At 46.1% G+C, this 17,795-nt stretch overlaps 2 pseudogenes; both read left to right on the forward strand.

Annotated features, from left to right (window-relative positions):
• Positions 1-3,552: 3,552 nt before the first annotated feature.
• On the forward strand, positions 3,553-5,919 carry LOC136477050 (uncharacterized; annotated as a pseudogene).
• A 24-nt stretch (positions 5,920-5,943) lies between these two features.
• LOC136477049 (O-fucosyltransferase 16-like) lies at positions 5,944-17,571 on the forward strand (annotated as a pseudogene).
• The last annotated feature ends 224 nt before the right edge of the window (positions 17,572-17,795 follow it).

Raw genomic sequence — 17,795 nt, forward strand, 5'->3', positions numbered from 1 at the left:
TTAACAGCTCCAATTTTGAAGCATCTTATATTGTTTCCTTTCCATTTTTAGACAAAAGGTCCCCCCTACTTTTATATTTCAAAAAGCAAATAACGGTTTTGTATTGTTTCCTTTCTTTCAACCAAACTATGTACCTAATTCAGGTTGGCTCCTTGCGTTTGGAACCATTTTCAGGATACCTGGTCAATAATGTTTGGTGAGCTTTCTGCATATTCAGGGAAAATTTATTACTTTGGTTGCCTTTCACAACCTCACTTTGCTTATATATCAACATCTTTTCTTTTGGAAAAAAAGTTTTAGACTCCAGTTCAAGCCTCCGAGGTAATGGAGCACTGCTGATGACAAGGGGTGGTGGGAGTGGATCCCGCAATGGAGCGCTGCTGATGACGAGCTACTGAATTGAGCAAAGGAAGGATCAACAATGCCGTGAAGGATGTGAGGAGGAAGGGAAAATGATGACTCTGCAATCAAGATGTAACGATAGTACATTTTTCCACCAGTTCAGTCCATTAGCATGCCCGTTTTTCTCCTTGTCCTGGAGTTAGCATGCATGGGCATTGAAGGCTCTGTTTCTAAAATAGTGTGATACACAATTAATTTTTAATTCTACCAGGATCTGAGATGCACGACATGAAGGCTCTGTTTATGAATAGTGTGATACTGCTTTATAAAAAGAAATATATACCACCATTAAAAAAGTAGTATGATACTCCTGCTACTTCAATTGTCATTTGATTTCTAGAACCAAATAGCATCTGGTGTTGTATTCTCTTGGATCAACTTAAGTCCTATACTTCTGTTAGATAGATGGTAGGTAAGTTCTTGGGATATTATATTTCTTTAAGCCTATGTTGATCTTCACATGCGATCTCCTTGCTGCCCAGATATCTGCCTAGAATTGTAACGAAGTGTTTTTGACAAATGAAAATGCTTCGTTATAGATGTGACCACTAATGTTGGAAAATGTTATTATTCATATTTTGATCAGGTGAGATGGGCTTCCTTTTTACTTTTTCTTTTTACGTGAATCATAAATATATCTCATTTAATTTTCTGTGAATCGTAAATATATCTCAGTGATGCTTAATAACTTGGCATATATGCCTTTTGGTTATTTGATTTGTATGATTATATGTTGCCGTAGCATTAGCACAGCCATTGAAGGATCTGAGTCTAGCTCAATCCGTGGAAGGTGTGGCTTAACCCTGCACCACCCAGGTTTGGGTCCTCTTCGACTCAAATTCGGATACATATTTCTTCTTATATACAGTGCCACATGGTTCCTCCTTGTTGGTCAAGTTTTTTATTTCATCTATTGGTTCCAAAGTCTATTAAGTCTTTAGAAAGATAAGGTATACATCCTGAGTCTGCCTGTCTGCTTTTCTGAAGTTTTTTTCCCAAATGTGTTTTTCTGAATATTTTGGTATTAGTATTGCTAATTGCATGGCTCCTGTTCAATAGAGTTAGTACAGGTGCTTCTTCTACATACATTACAGAAGAAGAAAGAGCTAATACAGATGCTAAAGAATTCTTGGTCATCTATAAGTTGTCACATTTCACTCAGAAAAATATATCTTCTGAATGTTATGGGTGCAGTTTACGAAGAGTCTGTTATATGCAGTTCTGATCCCTGTTTGCATTTTTTCTGTCTAAGTGTCTTTGCAAGGTTCTGGAGATATAAATGAAGTGCATTCCTTATGTGGAGTCCTTGGAATCAATTTTGGAAGTACTGTACATGAAGTTCATCCCAGTTTACATCAGAATGGTATTGAGCAGTCAAGAAATATCAGTAATAGCACACTGGAGGGCCTTGCTGCTAAATTTTCTTCACCTGTTATCATATTATTGTAGTAGAGTTTCTATTGATTAAGATATTTTTTAGGTTTGTACACCAGACGATGCTTGCAGGGTTAGTAAAGTAGGTGAGCTTTTTGTTTATCAGGACTTTAGCCGCGTCCCCGTTGAATCTGTTAGTGCTGGTGACATTTGTGCTGTATGTGGAATGGATGGTATCATTGTAGGTGTCTGTGCATTCATATTCAATATTCAATCTTCCATTTCATATTTATACTTATAACATGATTCTATATGCTTTGAACTATCCAGATTGGGGAAACTATAGCTGATAAAGTTACAGGAACACCATTGCCCACTATCAAAGTGGAGGAGCCAACAGTCAGAATGCCTTTGTCCATCAATACATCATCTTTTGTTGGCCGGGAGGTATGTCTATCCTCCATGGTAACAAAAAAAATGTTATATCACTTCCTAACATGCTCTTTTGTGTCAAAGAGTTGGGAAATCCATAAAATATACCATCATTACTCCATATGATCTCTTGTACTCTAAATTCGTTGTTCTAAATTCGTGCAGTCAACCTTCTAGAAGCCATAATTAAAGATATGAAGGCACGCCGAATCGGCGGCCTCTCAGGATGTCCACGTACGTTCTTTTTATTTGATGCGTTAGATAGAAATTCCACGGCACAGATGAGGCGCGTTAGAACCGGCCTTTCTCCCTGCATGGATGCATTCAATGAAGCAGGGCTTCCCTAGTGATTGTACGTGACATGCAAATAGATGGTGGCGCGTAGCAGGGAGATGGATTCTCGGGCCGGTGCCTAATTAGGCACGGTGGTCGGCACGCATGCCAGTACGATTCACCGACCATGCACTTACACATGCATCCATTGTTTTTGTTTCGTCCTTTCCATGTTCTAGTCCTAGGAATCCTATCCCCAAACCTCGCCATCATTGAATCGTCGGTGCCTTTTGTATTCTTCACGCTACGGACTTCCTCGGCTGCAACGCCGCCAGCGGCTCTTACCCCACCCCACCGGCGGCACTGCCCCCTCCCCTCCTTCTAGTACTGGCACCGACGAGGGCCCCCTACATCCAGCAGCGGCCACCCTCCCTGCCCCTCCCTCCAGTGATGAGGAGGATTCATGCAAGGGCGCCGTGGATTGATCCTCTTCGAGCTTCGGCCTTCATCCTCCACCCCATCGATGGCGTCAGCGGCCCTCACGCTGCCGGTGGCATCTCTACATCTGTGTGTCGTGGTTGGTGGCAGCACTGACGGGCGGATCCCCCGGCTTCCCCCATAGGAGGTCGGGCGCATTGGCGGCGGGTGGCCAGCGCTCCGAAGCTGCTCCTCTTCTGCGATGGCATGCCCAGGCCCGCGCGCTCGACGTTCCCTGGTGGCATGGTCTCCTCCGGCGGTGGTGTCATCGAATCGCGTTCTCAACCAGGACGGCATGGCTCCCCGGTGACCGGCAGTGGCCCTACACTGCTACACCACAACAGCGATGGCGGCGGCGTCCTAGTTCTCCCCTGGTAGCAAGATCCGGCGTCCTGGGTCTCTGGTGTCCAACGGAGGAGCAGATTCTGTCTTTTCTTTTTGTGGATAGCATCTCCCATCCTGGATCTGAAGAGCATCGGCTCTCTCTCTTTCTCTGTCTCTCTCTCAACTGCTACTGATGTGCTTGATTTTAGAAATTTTCTTTTCACGGTGAATCTGATTGTTTTTGTGCAAATGTGATGAATCTGATTGTTTCTTGTGCAAATGGTGGGGGAGGAGGAGAGGAAGCGGGTGCTAGTGGTGGGTGGCAGTGGCTACCTAGGCCAGCACCTCCTCACGGTGTCCTCCACCGCCGACCGCCTCGACGTCGCTTTCACCCGCCACAGCCCCGCCCCGCCGCAGCCGCTCCTCGACGCGCTCCCCTCCATCCGCGCTGACCTCCGCTCTAGAGACGGCCTCGAGGCGATCTCCACGCCCTTTGGCCAGGTACAATACGCGTCCACATTTCCCACCGCGCGCAACTCTCTGCTTCATACGAACTTCTACTCTCGCTGATTCAGTGATTAATTGATTGGCGATTACTTGGCTGGACGTTACATGAATCATGAGATCACTACTACATTTCTTCGATAACAGAGCATACTAACCTGTACCTATTATGTTCAGCCACACATAGTTGTCAACTGTGCTGCGATGTTAGTTCCTCGGGCATGTGAAATGGATCCACCTGCAGCTATGGCTACCAATGTGCCTTCTTCACTTGTGAATTGGTTGCTGAGTTTTAGGAATGACGACTCACTTTTGATTCATCTGTCAACTGATCAAGGTACAACACTCACAATCCTTGGTGCCATACTCTGCTACTCAGACATTTTTATCTGTGGTGCATACTGCATGTATGTTCATCCTAGACTCAAGTGTACAATGAAATATGCCTCTCTTGTACTGACAGTTTATGAGGGGGTGAAATCCTTCTACAAAGAAGAGGACGAGACAGTGTCGGTGAACATGTATGGAAAATCTAAAGTTGCTGTAGAGAAACTCATTGTTGAGAAATGCTCAAACTATGCGATCTTGAGAAGCAGCATTATCTATGGGCCATAAACAATCTCTCATGTGGCAAAATCCCTTCCCGTTCAGGTAAAATGCACTGCTCAGCACTCATAAATAGTGTTATGTTCTTCTCCCCAACTATAAGTAAGTAGAGTCGTGTTGCTAATGTTTCAGAATTGAAACTGATTCTATAGGACTAGAGAAGTGTCTAACTAAGAAAAGTACTTGCCATTTGGATGCAGTGGATGGATGGTGTTCTTTCACAAGGCCAGCAGGTTGAGTTCTTCAATGATGAATTCCGGTGCCCTGTCTATGTCAAAGATATGGTGGACGTAATTTTGTCATTAACAAAAACTTGGTTATCAGGTATGAGTTTGACTTGTACATTTGTGGAACTCAATCAGTAGCAATAACTTTTCTTGTGTTCACTCTATAAACAATTTTAACATGTTCCAGTTCATATATTATAACGCTTCAATATTAGTGTTTTCCTATTAGCAATTGTTTTCCATTGTGACATCAAAGTGCATGCTGTAGATGGTAAAAAAGTCTAGGTCCTCCTGAATGTTGGTGGTCCAGATAGGGTATCAAGACTGCAGATGGCTGAGTTTGTTGCTGTTGTTCGTGGATATAACCCCAGTATAATCAAATATGTGTCTGCATCATCGGTATTATCTTTCCTCTGGAATGTAGCATTGAAGCATCCATATGATATCTGTCTATTTAGTGTTAACACGAGTACTATTAGAACACATTTATTCAACAAGCATGATGTTTTAGATACAAGTTGGTCTTAACTTTACAACTGAAATAGTATCGAACATTCAGCATTGAGGTCCCTTTAAACATTTTGCTTCCATATGCTTATTTTTCCATCATAATATCTTGTAATGCCCGCATCTACCTGTTGCCCAGGTTAATCGAGGGGTAGCTCCAAAAAATTATCAACTTAAGCAATCTTGAACATTTTAGTGCCATATCTAAATTATCTCTGTCAGGCTGATCAAGGAGATCCGGTCTGATGTTTCTGAAGTAGTTGTAGCTGACGAGTTTGAGTACAAGGATCCTGTTGATGGCTCTGTGTCCAAGCACCAGGGCATCCGATACCTCTTCGGAGATGGTTCACGACTGGTATGTAGACCTGTGTTGTTTCAGATATCCTCTATTTTATGTCTTGAACCAAAACAAAGGGAGTGGTGTGAAAACCTTGTTCCAGTCAACAATACATTTCCTTTTTTGCAATATTATCAGTCAGTACATGATAAGTCTAAGTTGGATTCATCCTTGGTCAGATGGATATATTTGAGATCTCTGACTATATCATGCTGGTGAGCTAACATGGATTTTCGGCGTTCTAGGTGTTCCGCCTCTCTGGAACCGGTTCTGTTGGTGCCACCACCCAAGACAGGAGGAGAGAGGAAGATGACTCTTGCCCAAACACCAAAAAATTGTGATTCAGAGGAGGCCAGCAGGAAAAAGGTACACACACTACTCTAGCTACTTTGGAACATCCAACCAGAGGAGCAGATCATGCAGCATCTTCATCTTTATATAAGGCCGCCCTCCTCCTCTCCTTTGCTTCTTCATCACAGGCACTGATGACATAAACCATCTCACTCATTCTCTGTACAAGTGTAGCCAGGTAGCTGCAGCTAGCTAGCTAGATAGACATAAACATATCTCGATCACTCATTTCTCTGTAGAAGTGTAGGAGAGGCCATGGATGCCACCAGCAAGAAAGCCTATGGGGTTGCCATCATCATACAAGCTCATCTACACCGGCATGTATGTTGTCTCCAAGGCGGCATTCAACCATGGCATGAGCACCTACGTGTTCATCTTTTACCGACAGGCGGCGGCCACTGCTCTATTGCTTCCCCTAGCCATTGTTCTTGAAAGGTAACTGAACTTATCTAAGGCTAAGCAGTAGCAGTCTGTATAATTAAAACTGGAAATTGCTTTTTTCCTTCAATTTTCTTCTTCTAATAATATATATGATCGGTGAAACAATTGATTGATATATCTGTGATTGATTTGATGGCAGGAGGAATGCACCACCCATGTCATTCAGGTTGTTTCTGAATCTGTTCTTCTATGCATTGCGTGGGTATGTAACTAACACTTGATCCATCAGTGGTACTAGCAGCTAAGCTTCCTGTACTGAATACAACTACTGATGATTAACACCGTATATATGACATGTGGTGTCTTTGATGAACTTAATTTGTAGCAACACATTGAGCATGAATCTGTACAACATAAGCCTCAAGTACACCTCTGCAACCGTAGCATCGGCAACGAGCAACTCTGTCCCTGTGGTCACCTTCTTCCTGGAAGTCCTGTTAAGGTAATAAGCCGCTGGCCAGCGTTAATTACCAAATTCAGTTAATTAGTCTCCAATTAAGCGTGCGCCTTTCTTAGATTAATCTATAATTAACTGTACTTATCATTGCTGATTTGACTGGTGGCAATAGTATAAAGCAGAACAGGAAGTCATCATTATCAAACCTGAACATTATAATAGTTTTATTTATATACACGTGTGTGCATGCAGGCTGGAAGTGGTTCGGCTGAGAAGCCCGTCAGGCATGGCGAAGGCGGCGGGCGTGGCGTTGTGCCTGGCCGGGGTCCTGACCATCGCCCTGTACATGGGTCCCTCGATGAGCCTGGTGAACCACCACCGGGCCTTCGCCGCGCACCATCCTCATCCTCAAGCTCATGCTGATGGAGGTGGCAAGGGGACATGGATGAAGGGCACGTTCCTGATGCTGCTGTCCAATACGACGTGGTCCCTCTGGATCATCCTACAGGCGTCGCTGCTCAAGGAGTACCCCAACAAGCTGCTGTCCACGCTGGTACAGTTCGGCCTCGGCACCGCTCAGTCCTTCCTCCTCGCCTTTGCCGTCGAGCGGGACCCGGCCGCCTAGAAGCTGCAGCTCGATGTCGGCCTCCTCGCCGTCGCCTACTCTGTGAGTAGTAGTATTATGAGCAACGACGACGATGAAGAGATTATCAAGCAGATAAACAACTAACGTCGATGACAATGCGTGCATGCAGGGTCTTGTGGTGACGAGCGTGTCGTTCTACCTGCAGGCGTGGTGCATCAAGAAGCGTGGGCCCGTGTTCCTGGCCATCTCCAACCCACTGGGCCTCCTGCTCACCATCTTCTGCTCCTCCTTCCTCGGTGAGATCGTGCGCCTCGGCAGCCTCCTCGGCAGCGGCCTCCTCATCGGAGGGCTCTACAGCATCCTCTGGGGCAAGAGCAAGGACCACCTCCACCAGAAGCAGAGTCATCAGGAGCAGGCACCAAAAACTCTGGCCACCGCCAGCAACGATGGCCATGACGACGACGAGGAGAAGTAGCAGCCGGCGGCAGCGGTGCAAAACACGGGCGACGGTGACGAGAAGCAGCTCAAGGACTTGTTTGCAATGGAGGCATCGCCCCATCAGTCCGGATGAGCAAATTGTCTAAGTTGTTGAGGCGTATACATATATAGCAAGGACTTTCTGTACGTACATGTGTATGTATGTACTACGTACGTGCTACGTGCCTATGTCTATATTTCTCTTCTTTTGGCCTGCTTACTCAAGAAGCCAGCAAAGCACAGGCCATGTGAGACGGTGCTAAGAAAACATGACAGCTGAAGTGGTCAAACAGTGCAAAGAATCAAAAACTAAAGATTGCTCGGCGAGTTTGCCCATGAGCCCATGAACCAAACAAACCCATTTAGGGGCTGCAAAACTCTTATCCAATTATTTTACTTGTAGAAAACGAAGAGAGAACATCCAACCGCGCAACCCAAATGTTAAATGACTACTAGAATTGCTCAAAAAGAGTTGACCACTGCTCCCTCCAATCCAAATTATAGTTTATTTTGTTTTTTTTTCTAAGTCAAACTTCTCTACCGCTATAAATAGTTATGCATGCATAGGTTCATGTAGCGGGCGAGGTGATTGATGGCAGCGAGTGACCTGGTCTGGTCTACCACACCACAGCACGCCATGCATGCACCTGCAACTGGTCGGTGCAGAGGCAGACTAGACCATGCACCTCGGAGCGACGCACATGGGACTCCGGAGCACGCGTCGTGCACAGGCGCGGGCGACTGTCTGTGCTGGATCGGTTCTGGATCGTACCCGTAGAAAATCGAGTGCTCACCGCTCGAGAAACACTCGAGTATGGAATAGTTTTACCGAAAAAGGTAAAAAAAGATGTGGGTATCAGGGTGTGGTATAGATAGACAACAGAGCAAAGCAAAGGGAGCCATGCCTCAACAGAGGTCACTGGCATCCTCATGGTTCAGATAATTCTGAAAAGATGTTGCGATCTCACTTCATACAAAAGTTGTCGCATATTATGGACAAGTAAGGGAAGGAAAGAAGAACACCTAGGAAAAGTTAGCCTTGGGTAGTAGGGAGTGCTTAGAAAAGCCTGAGTGGATGTCAAGTCCCAAGCACTGTGCCTAGCTCGACCACACTATGCACATCGGGTCACTGTCACCGCGTGCCCCGCGGACGCCATCGGTGTCGAGCCTGTTAGCACCTTGTCCTCGCATGGCCACGACATCATGCCGCACTCGCCATCCTCGTGCGTTGTGCGCCTCTACTTTTCCCGTCCTCCAGTCCGCTTTTGATACTCGCCCTCGTCCCCGTACCGGACCCCCCCTCCCTTCTTTCTTCTTTTGGGGACAAGGTCGCCCGCACGCCTCCCTCATCGAGCGAACCCTCTCTCCTCTCATTTATCCCCCCTCCGCTCGCTTGTGCAGGAAGCACGGCATGACCGGCTGTATCCCCACAGCGTGAACCAACAGTGTATCCCATCCATGCCATCTTCACTTTCGGTGCGCTGCGCCCTATCTACGTTCGCCACTATAAGATGCCCTTGGTCCTTCCTCTTCTCCTTCACCCTCGTCCCTCTCGAATCTGAAGCAGAGCTAAGAGATCTAGTCGTCATTGTGGAACTAGGTTCGTCTGACAGAGGTGATGGTGTAATTTGAGAAGAAAGAATCTGGTTTTCAAAGAAGTTCAAGTCTACCGTTGGTTAGTTTGGTCTTAGGGTTAACGATGTTTTACTTCTCAGTCTCCTGTTTCTGGATCTGTTGGTCATATGCCATGTTTTGGATAATCATTATCCTGTTGTTTCTCCATTGCCCTCGTCTATTCCGACTTCTGGACTAAGCCTTGGTTGTACTAGGTTGCTCTTAACCATGTAACTTTAAATCCAGGTGTAATTTAGTGTTCGACGTCGTGTAGTCTTTCGTGTGATTCCAAATTTACAAAATGTGTTGTAGTTTCGCCTAAGGGGAGTGGATCCTAATTCACTCTTTTGTAAACCCTCACGTTAAGAGACATACTTGTGTTGTAGTTTTTGCTATTTCCATCTATAATGCAATCCTAGCTAATGTTGTGCTTTGAATCTAAGTGTCTTAGTTGCTTGAGCCTAACTCCATCAAATACTTATTTCCACTAACATGTCATTGATTTACTGGCCTACAATAGGCACCATGTAATGACAACCGACCTCTATGTTCGTTTAGAACATTGTAATGAAAAAAGCCATGCTACATTTCCTTCCTATATTTACCCGTTTAATGTACCAAATAGACCAATCTTTCGTACCAACACGATGAGAAACATATTAAACATATGAGCCACCTATATCAAACACATTACCCGCAGCGAAGCACGGACACCGGTATATATATAGAGGCGTGCCCAAAATTGACAAACGAAGAAGCGTCCTGCAAAAAGTTAAATATCCCAGTACCACCGTCCCTTTCCTCCAGAGTTCAAACAACTACTGATCCAGAGGCGGGCGCCCCATGCCGCCACCGCCGCTTCCAGGACCACCCCGCCAGCGCCGTCGCAGCGGCGCCCCCTCGCAGCTCCCCTGAGGCACGCCCTCTGGCCGCGGGACATGGTCCAGTCGCGGCGGCGCGGCGGCAACTACCGGTGCCCGCGCCGCGCCGCACTGCCGGCGGCGGCGCTCCTGCTCTTCCTCCTCGCCGCCGTCGCGCTGCTCTACGTCTCCCCCGCCTCCGCTCGCCGACCACCCCGCGGTCGCCTCCTCCCGCCGCCGCCGCTCGCCCCATGCCCTGGTATTGCATCGCACTAGTGACCTAGCCGCATTTGCTTTTTTCTCCACATTTCCGATCTAACTTGTCTTGCTTTATGCGTATGTGCTCTCGCTCGCGCAGCTGAACAGCTCCGGCGGCGGTGGCATGGAGGAGTCCGAGCGCCGCGAAATTTCTGGTGCTCCGGTAATTATGCGCTTCTCCGGTTAGACTGAGCGCAGCAGATCATCACTAGTCTTTATCCTGTTTATTAGTAGAGTTGTGAGTTCAATACTCTGAAATACCTCCTGTTCGTGTGACTTGTTGATCAGTTTGGGTGATGTTTGCTGTAATTAGTAGGTAAATGAATTGGGTTCCACTTCATGTTCCATTTTTCGGCAAATTAGATTGTGGCAAGCTATTGGATTATTATTTTGGTGTTATTTTATTCTACACGAGTGAAATTTACTTGCTCTAGTAGATGTTTGAGCTTAGCTGGATTTTATTTATGTTGCCATAAAATTATTTTGAAATGCACACCTTTATCTTCAGAGCTCCTGCATCATAATTTGGTTGCATTTTCCCTAAGGCATGTGAAATTTGAGTTTTACTTTTATAATTGACGAGTTCATTACAACATTCTTTAAAATGTAGACGAATGGTTCGACCGTCAGGGATGAGCTTTGGGGTTCAAAGCTTGCTAGCAAATTTTATGGGTGCAGCAACTCAAGCAGCAAGTTCCTTGGTAGGCAAACTTTTTGAAATCCACTGTTGGTCGAAATTTGGTGAAGCTGCATAGGACATTTTATTTGTTCCACAGTTCTACAAGGCCACCAATGCTAGGTGTTTAGTTGTAACTAATGGTTTTGAAATTCTGGAAATAGTTTTGACTGTATCTCTTAATTCATTTTACCTGAAGTAGTTATTGTTTCAAAATTGTGTAGATTCAAACATTACTACCCAACCAGACCGCTATTTGATGATTGTTACAAGTGGAGGCCTGAATCAACAGAGAACAGGGGTAAGCGTGTGCTACATTGTTTTTTTTTTCCCATAAATAATTTTGCATATGGATGGATAGGGGTGTAGGACAAAGCATGTGTTACAACCTTGTTATACATGTTTATGCACTGCTTTACGGTCTCATTGTTTTTCTAATTATAGTAAACCATAAAGCTCTTGAATTTGTACTAAAATCTGCACCAAATGCTATGATTCTTTTCCGATGTTTCCCTGTGCTGAGTATCCAGACTCTTAAGTAATGCAACAAATATATTGTCAAGTGGCTAAACTAATACTAGATTCATCTAATGCACAAAGAAGCTAATGTTCTGTATCCTATGGTCTGCCAACTTTCCTTTGTTTATATAATTTGGAAGGATGTTTTTTTTCCCAGGCAAAGCATGATACAAACAATCAATATGAATATGTAATGGCCCATATCCATAAACAGAATTAACTATGTAAACTTGGATCATCCTTTTATGGATTATGTAGTCCTTAACTCAAAACATACTCCTTCCGATCCCAAATATAACTTCATCTAGCCTTGCCCTAACTGCACCAAATGTAAGTCAATGATAACTTCAATGCATCTATTTGCTTCATTCTTCCATGTCTACCCTCCTCAGGTGAACACTAATCAGTGCAATACACTTACCACCCATCTTAACTCTAGCAATGATTGATGGGCAATATAGTCATTGTAATTCACCTTAATTCTTGTGCCCCAGTCCAAATGGACTTATATTTGAAATCAAAGGAAGTTTAAAACCTCAATGTATATATATAAACATTAGAAATCATCAGCTGATACTTATAATATCCATACTGTTGCTTAAAAGTATATAGTGTCAATCCTCTTGAGTCCTGACTAGTGCCCGGGAACATGTTGAAGCCTTGAAATTTGAGGCCTGCCTGTACTACTAAGTTCTAATAAGAGTCTCCAGGAGTGATTTTTTATGCTTTAGTGATAACTTGTAATACTTATATGCCTTTTGGTTCCATGCTTGTTGTTATCTTTATAGACCTAATTAACATGCGCAGTGCTCTTTCAGATAATTGATGCTGTTGTTGCTGCACGTATTTTAAATGCCACACTTGTTGTTCCCAAACTAGACCAAGCATCCTTCTGGAAAGATTCAAGGTTAGTTTGGAGTGCAAAGCTTTTCTATGCCAGAATCTTCTAAGGCTTCTTGTGTTTCTAAGATGACTTCAGTGCATTTGGGTTGTACTTAATATAACTTTTGCTGCAGCAATTTTTCGGATATTTTTGACACCAACTGGTTCATCTCATCTCTATCAAAGGATGTAAAGATTGTGAAAGAGCTTCCACATATAGGAGGTAAACCTCGGGCTCCTCACAGGATGCGTGTTCCCCGAAAATGTACTGAGCGGTGTTACTTGAACCATGTGTTGCCTGCACTCCTTAAGAAACATGTAAGTCATTGTATTGTAGCCGTGTTTGTTAATTTGTTACCAAGATACATAAGTTTTAGGATTAAGTTCACTTTTGGCACCTCAACTATTGTGCTGGTCTAATTTTAACCCTCAACTACAAAACCGTCTAGTACCGGTACCTCAACTGTCAAAACCGTTCACTTTTAGCACCTGGGCGAGGGCAAGGCTGTTTTGACCGACATTGAGCGGTTTTGACCACGCCTCCCTCTCCACGCTGCACAGTCTGACAAACCGATGTTGAGGCCTCTGTTCTACCCTGCCAGTTGCTCGAAACCGGGAAGTGCCTAAATAAAGGTTGTAGTTCTAAGTGCAAGCTTGGGGCTTGTAACTTGAACGGGCCAGAGTGCCACAGTGAAATCTAAGAAACACGCACGCCAAAAATTGTGCAGCACTTTGTTTCGGCCGATGTCCGCGGTCACCGTGTCCGGTCGTCGAGGGCCGAGCGCCTGCTCGCCCTGCATCGTGCTGCCTCGCCGCGGCTGGATGAGGTCCTCCTCTCTGACGCTGGCGCCCTCGTGCCCCGCGGCGTCGCCAGGGCTGGTACGATCGGGAGTTCGCGTCCATCCTCACCCGCGACGCGCTGGCCTTCGTGGCCGGCTTGCAGCGCGAGTTCCGCGGCGCTGTCCGCTACGCCATGGAGCAACGGCGGGTGGCCCAGCGGCGGTACGACGCCGGCGAGGTGCCGCGGTTCGACCCGGCCACGAGGCTCGTGCGCGACGGGGACTGGACGTGCGCGCCCGTGCCGCCTGCCGTGGCCGACCGCACCGTGGAGATCACGGGCCTCGCCGAGCCGCGGAAGATGGTCATCAACGTGCTCAACTCCGGCGCCAAGGTCTTCATGGTAAGCATACACACGCGTGCAAACTTGGCTCTAGCTTGCGTACGTACGGGTGAATGGATGGATGGATGAAGCACATGTGATGTGTCGACCTTCTAAGCTGAGATGACGAGAAGAAAACGTGGTAGGCTAACTTTGAGGACGCGTTGTCGCCGACGTGGGAGAACCTAATGCACGGGCAGGTCAACCTGCGGGATGCCGTGGCTGGCACCATCAGCTTCCGCGACACGGCGCGCTGGTAGGAGTACAAGCTCAATGACCGAACTGCCAAGCTCTTCGCCCGCCCCCGCGGCTGGCACCTCCCCGAGGCGCACATCCTCTTCGACGACGAGCCGACCATCGGCTGCCTTGTCGACTTCGGCCTCTACTTCTTCCACAACCACGCTGCCTTCCACGCCGGCCAGGGCGCCGGCTTCGGCCCATTCTTTTACCTGCCCAAGATGGAGCACTCTAGGTACGTGCGTGGCAGTACGTGCCGCACGCCCGGCCCATATGAACACGTGCCTCGGTGGTGCGTGCACGGTGCACCACACACGTACATGTGCGCAACAGTGACGTGACTCACTGGACGCTCGCTCGTCGTCTCCTACAGGGAAGCGAGGATTTGGAACGGGGTGTTCCAGAGAGCCGAGAAAGTTGCTGGGATCGAGCCGGGGAGCATCCGGGCGACGGTGCTGGTGGAGACGTTGCCGGCGGTCTTCCAGATGAACGAGATCCTGCACGAGCTGCGCGAACACTCGGCGGGGCTCAACGAGGGCGCCAGCATCAGAGAGGAGGACCTCATCCAGATCGGTAGCGAGCGGAACCTCCGCGAGAGCCTCGCGATTGTGGACCAATACATGACAGAGGCCATCACGGCGCGCAAGGCGATGCCGTCGGACGACCTACTCTCCAGGTTCATGAAGAAGCGCGACGACAATGGCAGGGCGTTCCCAGAGGACGTGCTCCAGTGGTTCGCGCTCAACTTGTGCTCGCCACGGACCGGAGAAGCGGCGACGGCAAGGCGAGGCTAGAGCGGCTCAGCCACGGCACGAGTGCAACAGCGGGTCGGCCAGGCGAACTGCTATGACAGCGCGGTGAGGCAGCACGGTGCAGGGCGAGCAGGCGCTTGGCCCTCGACGACCGGACACGGTGACCGCGGACACCGGCCGAAACAGTGTTGCACGATTTTTGGCGTGCGTGTTTCTTAGATTTCACTGTGGCACTCTGGCCCTTTCAAGTTACTAGCCCCAAGCTTGCACTTAGAACTACAACCTTTATTCAGGCACTTTCGGGTTTCGAGCAACTGGCAGGGAAGAACAGAGGCCTCAACATCGGTTTGTCAGGCTGTGCAGCGTGGAGAGGGAGGCGTGGTCAAAACCACTCAACGTCAGTCAAAACAGCCTTGCCCCCGCCCAGATGCTAAAAGTGAACGGTGTTGACAGTTGGGGTACCGGTACTAGACGGTTTTGTAGTTGAGAGTTAAAATTAGACCAACACAATAGTTGAGGGGCCAAAAGTGGACTTAATCCTAAGTTTTATATATGCTGTTATCTTGTGACTTAACCAATTTCATCCACTTGTGTATATATTCCCCGAGCTATATATATGAGATATTTACTCATTAAGCTCCACTAATATATGAGGCTTTTTCTGTGACTATTTTAGATTCTTTTACTTTCTTATTTTGAGTATTAAGATATCAGTTCTTTCACTTGATGCAGGTTATCCGATTGACGAAGTTTGATTATAGATTAGCAAACAGGTTACAAACTGACTTGCAAAAGTTGAGATGTAGAGTCAACTATCATGCATTGAGATTTACTGCTCCAATTCAAGATATGGGTGAAAAGCTAATACAAAGAATGAGGGAGAGGAGCAAGTATTTTATTGCTCTTCATTTGAGGTGCACTCATATAAAATTCTCATGTTTTAGATCACATATATCATTTCCTTTTTATACTAATAATTGAGAGGAGGATGGGCGTAATGCAAATAACATAGTTTCTTAATTTCTTTGTATAAGCAGATTAGACTTGAAACCCATTTAGAGATTAGAAGCTAGACCATTGGGAGCGCTTTCATCACCTGAGCTAGGGTGTGCTGGATGTTGGTCTCCCTCTAGTGTCAATGTGGCCTCGGCCTCTTGATTCGGGTTGTGGTAGGGTAGCACATATCATGAAGTTAGAGGGACAACTTAAGGAGGGTCCTGAACTTCTGCCTTGGCAGTTTGTCTTATCAAGGAAGACGTGTATTCTGTAGAATGGTATTGCGTGGACACAATAAGTGTTAATGCAATGATAACCTTTGATTCATAGATACCTAGCATTATTTGGCCAATAGGACCAGTATGGTAGAAGAGCATGTGTGATCACGTGATATTATAGTCTGAAGTTACAGGATTTTATATTTTTATGACTAAATCTAAATCTTACAAATACCTTTTCCCAGTTCATGTAAGTTTCCTTTACAGCTCGTAATGATATTGATCTTTTTCTTGTCCCTTCCCTAAACATTATTCCTTTTGCAATGTCAGATTCGAACCTGATATGCTTGCCTTTTCGGGGTGCTATTATGGTGGTGGAGAGAAAGAGAGGAGAGAACTTGGTGCTATAAGGAAGAGGTGGAAAGGTTTGCATGTATGTATGCCACTGTGCTATCATATGGCAGGTACCTTGGAAAACCATGATCGAATTTCCTAATGCAACATCCGCTGTTCTGTATTTCAGCCTAACCCAGAGAAGGGAAGAAGGCAAGGTAGATGCCCTCTAACTCCTGATGAGGTGGGTCTGATGCTGAGAGCCCTGGGCTACAGAAAGGATGTCCACATCTATGTAGCTTCCGGAGAGATATATGGAGGTGCAAGGACTCTGGCCCCTCTTAAAGCTCTCTTCCCCAATCTCCACACAAAAGAAACAATATCTAGCAAAGAGGAGCTGGCTCCATTCTCTAAATATTCCTCTCGCATGGCTGCACTTGATTTCATTGTCTGTGATGAAAGTGATGCTTTTGTGGCTAACAACAACGGCAACATGGCTAAAATTTTGGCTGGACAAAGGTATCCGTTGCTGTGCCATTCATGTATAACTATGTCATTGGTGGTTTATTACTTGCCCTGACCATATTTCGTGCCCTCTGCAGGAGATACTTTGGGCACAAGAGAACGATCCGACCAAATGCCAAAAGGCTCTATCCCTTATTTTTGAACAGAGGAAACATGTCATGGGATGCATTCTCCTCAAAAGTACACATGGTTCAGAAAGGATTTATGGGGGAGCCCAAAGAGCTGAGGCCAGGGAGGGGGGAGTTTCATGAGAACCCCTCTACCTGCATCTGTGAAAGGACTGATGGCAAAGCAGTAGCCAGGGCCAAATCTCGAGATGATGAAGTATTGAATAGTGGTGCTGATCGAGGCAAAGGCATTGGCGAGCCAGCTGTTCCTAATCATACTGATGAAGAGGTGGGCGAACCTGATGATGTCGAAGATGCCCCTGCAGAGAAAGAGATTGTTGATGCTGAAATGGACGACGATGTGTTGGTCGGACCAGAGGATCCTGAGCTAGAACAGATTCTTTCAGACTAGTATCCGGCATCAAAGATGTTTGCACAAACCAATTTTTGGCTGAGTGATTGACGAATTTTGCCCCGCCCCTCTAAATTGTACATATTTTTTGCGATGTAAATGTACGTATACATCCGATCAACTCTAGCTTAGCTCGCAGCCTCCTTACTCAGTAGCCCCTTTGTAACATTTGTGGATTGTTATAGCTTGTATCATGGGTTTTGCTTTTGTGTAGCAACTCTTTGATGCCCTTTTTGTGTAAGCATCTTAGGGCATGTAGAATGTAAGGTGCTTACACACGGACAATTAAGGAGAGAATGTTGTTATATCATTAATAATTGATATATAAGTTAATTACCTAGATAGACTTAGTCATCTTGGTAACACACATTAAGCATTGGTCTTAAGGACCTTTTGAGTTTTATATTTTAGTAGCTATTCTTTAAGAGCAACTGATTTGGTAAAATTAGATGCTAAATTATAAGATTTAGCCATTATGTAAAATAGAAAGCCTATCTAATATGTAGAGTTTTACAGCAGCCTAGCTAAATTG

Source organism: Miscanthus floridulus, chromosome 8, assembly GCF_019320115.1.
Source record: "Miscanthus floridulus cultivar M001 chromosome 8, ASM1932011v1, whole genome shotgun sequence".
In the NCBI taxonomy this organism is placed as follows: Eukaryota; Viridiplantae; Streptophyta; class Magnoliopsida; order Poales; family Poaceae; genus Miscanthus; species Miscanthus floridulus.